This window comes from Phragmites australis, chromosome 12 (genome assembly GCF_958298935.1).
Source record: "Phragmites australis chromosome 12, lpPhrAust1.1, whole genome shotgun sequence".
In the NCBI taxonomy this organism is placed as follows: domain Eukaryota; kingdom Viridiplantae; phylum Streptophyta; class Magnoliopsida; order Poales; family Poaceae; genus Phragmites; species Phragmites australis.
Genome location: NC_084932.1, coordinates 2,093,496 through 2,101,419, shown reverse-complemented (window position 1 = coordinate 2,101,419; position 7,924 = coordinate 2,093,496). Strand labels below are relative to the sequence as shown.

Sequence of the window (7,924 nt, the reverse complement as noted above, 5' to 3'; positions counted from 1 at the left end):
AAGGTTGAGTTGGTAGCGGTTTTGTTAATGAATCAGCTAGCTGATCTTTTGATGATATGAACCTAATCTCCAGAGCTTCGCGTGTAACTTGCCCAGGACAAAATGATAGTCCATCTCAATATATTTTGTTATTGTATAAAACACAAGATTAGCTGTTAAGTAGATAGAGCCTAAATTATCGAACCAACGACATGGAAGTCTAGATAGTGATATACCAAGCTCTTCTAGCAATGCTTGTACCCATATTACTTATGCAGTTGTATTTGCCACAGACTTATACTCTGCTTCAGTGCTCGATCGAGAGACAGTTGGATGTTTCTGTGAACTACAGGCGACAAGATTGCATCCAAGAAACACTGCATAACCACTAGTAATTCTTCTGTCATCAGAGCACCCAGCATAATCTGCATCAGAAAATGCACTAACTAAGCAGGAAGATGATCGTCTAATTGCTAGACCAAGTTTTGCAGTATCTTTGAGGTATTGCAAAATCCTTTTTTATAGCAATCCAGTGAACATCAGTTGTATGAAATATCAGGACGAGACAAGGTCAAGTATTGCAGTGCCCTACCATGCTTCTATATTTTGTTGCATCCTCTTCTTTTAAAGCAGTACCAACACCTTTAGATAGTTTCTCCGAAACACCAATTGGAGTGCTAGCAGGTTTCGTCAAAGTCATATTGGTCTTTCTTAACAGATCCTGAATATATTTGTGTTGTGATAGGATAACACCATCATCCACTTGATTTACCTCAATGCCAAGAAAATAATTAAGAGAGCCAAGATCTTTGACACGAAAGTCTTTTTCTAACTGATGCAGAAGCATGTCTGTTGCTTGAGATGAAGAGCTGATAATAATTATATCATCAACATATATTAATATATACATGGTAATACCTCCTTTGTTGAAGAAAAAAAAGGATACATCAACTTTGGATGGAGTGAACCCAATATCTTGTGATTTGGAGCTGATTCGAGCAAACCATGCTATAGGTGCCTATTTCAATCCATAAAGTGATTTATCAAGTATGCACCGTGCCCACGACCACGGCCCCGTCCACCAGAGCTACGACCTTGATGGGCGCGACTAGTGAAGTTGGCCGAGCTATTGAAGTTGACTTGCGCTTCTGAATTGTTGTGTTCCAAGCGAAGTTCGTAGCTCATGAGCTGAGCATAAACTTCATCAAGAGTGATGTCACTGGTGTTGGCAGTGATAGTTGTCACAAGAGAGTAGTAGTCGGGTCTAAGTCCTGCAAGAATATATGAGATGATCTCGTCATCACGTAACGGCATATTGATGGTAGATAGGGTGTCTGCCAAGTTCTTCATCTTTCTGAAGTAGTCGGCTGCAGAGAGCTCCTTCTTCTTCAGATTAGCAAGCTGCATGCGTATTTGAACAATACGCGCTTGTGATCGAGAGGCAAACATCGTCTCAAGTATTTCTTAGGCATGTCGTGCGTTCGTCACATTCACGATGTGCGACAGATTATCCTACGTCAATGAAGTGAAGATGCCACTAAGCACGATCTGATCGTGATTGAACCAAGACTTGTAGTTTGGATTCGCGACCTGACTTGCACCTTCATCTGTAGTTTGGCTGATCGTCCTTGGTGGTGACACGGCCGAGCCATCAATGTGATCGATGAGAATCATAGCTCCTCAAATATGCGAGGAATTGGGCACGCCACAGCATGAAATTGTCGTGCCCAAGTTTAATGGTGACAGTATGATTCATGGCAACAGGTGTGAGAGAATCAGATGAGAGAGAGAGGCAGATGTGTTTGGGGAGTCGTGGTAGATAAAGGGTCGACATTGTCTGGCTCTGGTACCATGTCGTAAGGATCCCTGCTGATCCCTTCATGTTTATACAGAATTAACATATTATATAGTAGTTGTATTTGAATCGGGTTAAACTAGATTACAGATGATCCTAACCGATTTGTCGGACAGCTATAGTACCCGATTCAAATACAATTCCTATTAATCGGTTGAATACAAATCTTACCGATACACCTAAATCAAAACCAATCACATACCAAACTAATCTATCACAAACCAAGCTAACATCTCTGTTTAACACATTCAAGTGCATGTCGTGTTCAGTTCGATCTCCATGGACTGCCTCCAATTACTACGAGGAAGAGAGAGGGCATCTACCACCACCTCCTTGAATCCTCCGAGATGGAACCGCATATATCACTTCGATCACAACAAAGATTGGATGTGAACAATACATCGTGTTCTTATCTTACTCTTTTTAAAAATTGTGAAATACCACAATTTCTATTGTGAATCAGTCTGAAAGCTTGATTTTTCTAAATTATATTCCGAGTGAAAATTTGGCATTCCTAGGCCAAAAAATTTCAAAATCTCCTGATGCTACCAACTTATTTACAGTACTACGTAAGAAATCCCTGTTCTTTCTTGGCTCTCAATCTCATGAATCTTGGCCTCATTTTGAAAAGGAAAAAAAAAACACTCGCAGCAGACACCTGCAGCATAAATGAAAAATATTGGGTCCAAGATTTGGATTCTTTGCCTGATTTGACATGTTGACCTCAGAAGCTGAGCTGCATCTGAATCTGCTGCAGCGGAGCAGCCATGATGACCGAGCGAACTGCAGTTGCTGTCAGGCAGCTTATCCTTCCAGCTTATCCAAATGCATTCGTTTGGTAAAAAGGGTCGCAATAATGTTTGGTAAAAAGAGGCTTTAATAAATTGTAATATTAAAAAATAACGTCCGCAATATTAAAATGGTTGTTTACAATATTAAAAAGTATGCATCAAAATAGCACATAGATCCGGATAAAAACTTATTTATTTGAGTTATTTTCTATATTTTCGTATCTCCAATTTTTATATATTCAAATATAATGTTTCATACGTACGTTGCACCTGGCGTCAGTCGGTTAGTCCAACGACTCATTGATTCGGACCAGAAAAAAATTATCCATTTTAGTTAATTTCTATATTTTCGCATCTTCAATATTTTAAATGCTCAAATTTAACATTTCAGACATTATAAAAAAATATTGATATAGTTATTTTCGTATGTTGCATCCAGCATCGGTAAGTTTAGCGTCCCCGATTAATCCAAATCTGAAAAAAATATCCATTTAAGTTATTTTCTATATTTTCGTATCTTCAATATTTTAAATATAGATGTTACGAAAATATGTTACTATAATTTTTTTTTATTACATCTAGCATTTTGTCGGTCAATCCTACGTCCGATTTTTTGTTTAGGCTCCAGACGTTTGGAGCAGAGCATTATCGATAATGTTTTGGTTTGGCCGAATAGCTAAATCCGTTCCTCAACTTTCACTCAGGCTTACTTTCGTCCCTAAAATATCGTACCAGTCACTCTAGTCCTTCAACCTTTTCTTTTAAGCCAAACTAGTCGGTCCATCTTCAACAACTACTTAAAATTTTATACCTTATAATACTATTACAATATTCATTATCACTATTACAGTACTTCCTTTTCTAACCATCTTCAATAAATACTTATAAATCAATCCCTATCTTCTCTCCTATATTAAATTAATTTTTCTTTAACCGTTTTGTTCACTCCGCACCTCTTGGTTCACTCCGCCAGTACGCCAGTACTCCACCGCGCCCCTACCTCCTTCCGTCGTGCGCCGCCCCCTCCCTCCCTCCCTCTGCCAGTACACCACCGCGCCCCCTCCCTCCCTCCCTCTACCAGTATGCTGACAGAAGAGGCGAGGAGGAGCGCGTCGGGGGCCAAAGTTCGGACCCACCGCGCCCCCTCCCTCCGGCGACAGCAGATCCAGGCGGGCCCAGCTTCTGCAGTCGCCACCCGAGCCGTCCGGCGACAGCAGATCCAGGCGCGCTCGACGGCGTCAGCTGGGCTAGGAGCAGCATGTGCGGCGCCGAGGGGAAGTACGGCAGCGAAGGCGGCAGCTGCTGCTGGCGGGGACACCGATCGCTCCTCGTCGTACTCCAAGCCATCCGAGTCGGAGTCGTCCCCGTCAATGACCCTTGGAGCCTATCCTCTGGTGTCTCCTCGCCGCGGTGCGGCTGGCCATGGAGGACACCGCGCCCCGCGCAGCCTTCCCCGTCCGAAAGTGGGTCACCATCTGCATCTCACTCCTCGCCACTCCTCGCCACCGGTCCGACGCGCCCCTCCTTCCCTCCGCCGCACTCCCTCCCTCCACCCGATTCCGCGAGCTCGCGGGAGCACCGAGCCGTTGCCGAGTGGGCCCCCGCACAGTGTTGTGGCCTGGCCTCGCCTTCGGCAAATATGCCGCTCCTCTCTTCTCCCCGAGCCGTCGCCGCATCCCTGTAGATGTCGAAGCTGACTCTGTTGGAGGGTAGATACGGGGTGAGCAACACCCGTATTCGACGTGGATGCGGATGCCGCTCCGGATACAGTGCCTGTTGGAGTTGACATCAGAATTGACCGATTTTTCCACTTATTCTTTTCAATTCATGTGAGTTCTATTGAATTTGGTAGCTAGACCATAGAGACTGGAGAGAGTATCACGCACCGCAACCCTTCTCGCATCGCTCACTGCTGACTAGACATGCCAACTGACACTCCATGTCAGCTTAGAGACTAGTTTAACCCAAGACAGAAACTTCAAGGACTAAAGTTACCGGTTTAATATCTGAGAGGAAAGTGAGCCTCTAAAAAAAAGTTGAGGAACGAATTTTGCTATTTTGCCTTTTGATTCCAAAATCCCGTTAATTTATTTGATGGAGAAGACTGTAGTAGGAGCTGCACATAAGATAAAGGTGTAATTGGTTGTCCGTGTGGATAGATGCTGACTCGATATATATGTATAATTTTTAAGGAGATACGTGTTTGGTTATATGTATATATTATTTCAATTTGATTTGGTAGATATAAATATACATCTGCAGCCTAGCTTGAGAGGTTCCAACTTCCCTTCACACTCTAACCTAACATATATAGACTTCTGAGTCTATTCACACAGGTGGACTCACTTATCAATACCATAAAATTATTTTTATACAAATAAACAATCACAATCTTAATTCTTGTATCTGCTCATATAACTTCATATTTACCAACCAAACAGAAACTCAGCTAAACCTATCTAAATATTTTTTAAAAAAGTATAATTTCTTTAATCTGATTCTCCTTAGTCGATACGGTCGTACAAATAAAATTCCTACGGCAACCCATCACAGCATGACTGTAGCGGATAGGTCTTGGTATTTGTTGTGCATATCTCTGACTGCACAGTGTGCAAGTAGTAGTAGTACTACTGGTACTGGCATGTGTGCAAGGAGCAGTGTGAGACTGAACTGGGGCAGTTAGGATGTCAAATTTTGACCATTGTTAGGGATGAGAACACTGGTAGCAGGGAATATGAGCTCAGCAGCACTGCCTCACGGCCTGCATATACAGTACTGTGATCTAGTCATGTTACAGGAAGAGCAGAGTGAAAAAAAAGAAAAGTGTGAAATGGAGAAACTAGGTTGTTAGAGGATGTTTGGTTGGAGAGTTTTTTAAATAATATTAGTTTAATAGAAAATTATAAAAATATTATGTATTTTCAGAAAGTTACTAAAATATGGCAATAGGAAACCATTGGCAATTGATTTGCTGACAGATGGTGAGCACTGGTGGAGAGACACCTGTCTACAGGTTACTTGCCGATAGGTCACTTATCCACAATTGATTTATTGATAGAGTATTCTTTTTTTACTTTTCTATTAATTAATATTATTTAAAAAAATCTTTGGTTGGATGGGTCAACATTAGCATCTTAGCTTTCTAGATTGTATAATCTGACATTCTTTTACACAACAATATCTGTGTTTCTACATAAGGTTGGGGTGGTATTGGTTTTCGATGTCTTCTTGGGGTGCGGGGGACGTGAAGTTTGTGACAACAATTGCAAGATAAATGCAGCAAAGCGCATTTATTAGAAGATAGAGATAAACTTGTACGAAATTTGACTGCAAGTGGCTAACTCCTAGTGAAATCCTTTTGTTTAGCCTTGAAAACAAATCAAATATAGTTTTCATATAAGTTATTATGAAAAACTAAACTGCCTCTTAAGGTAAAATAAATTATTTGGTTGATGCTAAAGAACAGCATTCTAACTAAATTGCCTCTTAATACATTTTTTCCATATCAGAAGAGAATAGAAGGGGGAATCAACAACGTCGTTTTTGTGGGAGTAATGAATCAGTCGATCATCTATTTTTTTTTCCAATGGCTAAGTTCATATAGTTTGTTATGCAATGTGCCTTTGGCTTTTCTAGCACCCCTGATTCTTTGTACCAGCTTTTAGATGACTGGTTGAAGAATTTTACAAAGGAATATAAGATGCTTGTGATTGTTGGATGTGTAACCATTTTTTGTTCTATATGGAAAGCTGTAATACGCAAATTTCTTCATGATTCAACTGATGTTATCTTTTCTATCTGATACTGGATTGAGTTTTGGTCATCATTGCAGAAGCCGAATCTATGTGAATGTGTTACAAGACTCAGACGTGTGGTGACAGAGATAACCAAAGTGAAAGTAGGATGGAATTAGAGGAGAAGGGCACGAACAGCAAGTTAGAGAATGAGTAAACACAAAGGAATATACGACAAACAGGAAGTTTCTCTTTTGGTGATGATGTTGGTTGCTGTGTGATCAAACCCAATCTAAAGAAAAGTTTGGCATGACTAACATGTGGCTACCAACCATACACCTATCAAAGTTAGTCAAATTGGACTAACCTTTTATCTTTTGGTTTTTCGCTTAGTTCCCCTTTTTTGAACTTGCTGTAATAACACATCTAGTTTTCTGTTGGTTTCGTTAATTGAAATCGGATTTCATCCCGGTTTCTATAAAAAGTCATGTGGCAGGCGAGAATCAGTATTGCAGTGTCCTCTTTCGTGAATGGGCTTAAGGTGCAGGGTTTATGGTGAGCAGACCTGCTAGATTTCGCACAAGGTTGGTTAGAGTTCATGTCAAGAGCAAGGCTGGTGTAAGAGTCATTCTAGAAAAGAGATGCCGCAAATTTATGTTAGATTCTGCGTGATGATACTATCGACTTCAATGTTAATGCTACTGTAATCTGTGAAATTAATAACTTATTGTATTTTTATTTTGAGACTTATGAAGTGATGTATTGTAAGAGAGATTGTAAAGCACAAGAACTAGCCAAGTATGATGTTAATTTGGAATCCTCTGCCTGTAATCTGGACAGAGGAGTTCCCATCTTTTATTTGTAACTTGGCCTGATTTAGCTGGTTACCATATATAAGTATGGTCCTTTTTTAGTTTTTTTAAAAAGAGCAAGGGCACAAGTCAGTCAAGGGAGAGCATTTAATCTTTGAACTCGGTGTTAGTTTTACTGATATCCCAACAGATAGATCTCTTACTGTCCCAAGGAAGGTATGAACTCCTGATGAGCAGCATTAAGTGCACGCCTTCTGCTCTTCACCGCTTCCAAGTTTCAGCTGCCCTAGCCCCTATGCATCAGTCATCTTCACTCCTCAGAATTGTAACGGGGCTGGGTTGAGACAAAGGTCTAGAACACCACGATCTCTCCATTGTTTGGGGTTGAAAATTTTTCTTCCTTTCTTGCCTCCAAGAAATAAGACTCTTGGGGCGATCAGTCATTCCTTCTCCAGCTTTTAGATACTAGTATCCAAGATCTCTAAGTGGTCCACAGGTTGTTGGAAGATGTCATTAGAGGTTTGGGGGTTGGAGGTTGAAAAAAGGAAAAATATTTGCTTGAAGACGAAAAGTTCGAGAATACAAGCACAAGAATGCAGATAACGCTAGAATTCTCTTCTATTTATAAGGGAGAATGGTACAGGTAAGATGCCGCTAACGTTGTCTCAGTTAACAACGTCCCAGACATTTCAAATTTTGAAGTTATCTTTACAGAGGATATGACTGCTTCAGCTCTGTTAAGAAGTCGTGCAC

The 7,924-nt window shown here is 40.8% G+C and overlaps 1 non-coding gene across 1 annotated transcript; it reads right to left on the bottom strand.

The window, feature by feature from the left end:
- Positions 1-1,151: 1,151 nt before the first annotated feature.
- LOC133887583 (small nucleolar RNA Z247) lies at positions 1,152-1,290 on the bottom strand. The gene has a single exon (XR_009903619.1). It is a non-coding gene; the product is annotated as a small nucleolar RNA Z247 (small nucleolar RNA).
- Positions 1,291-7,924: the final 6,634 nt, after the last annotated feature.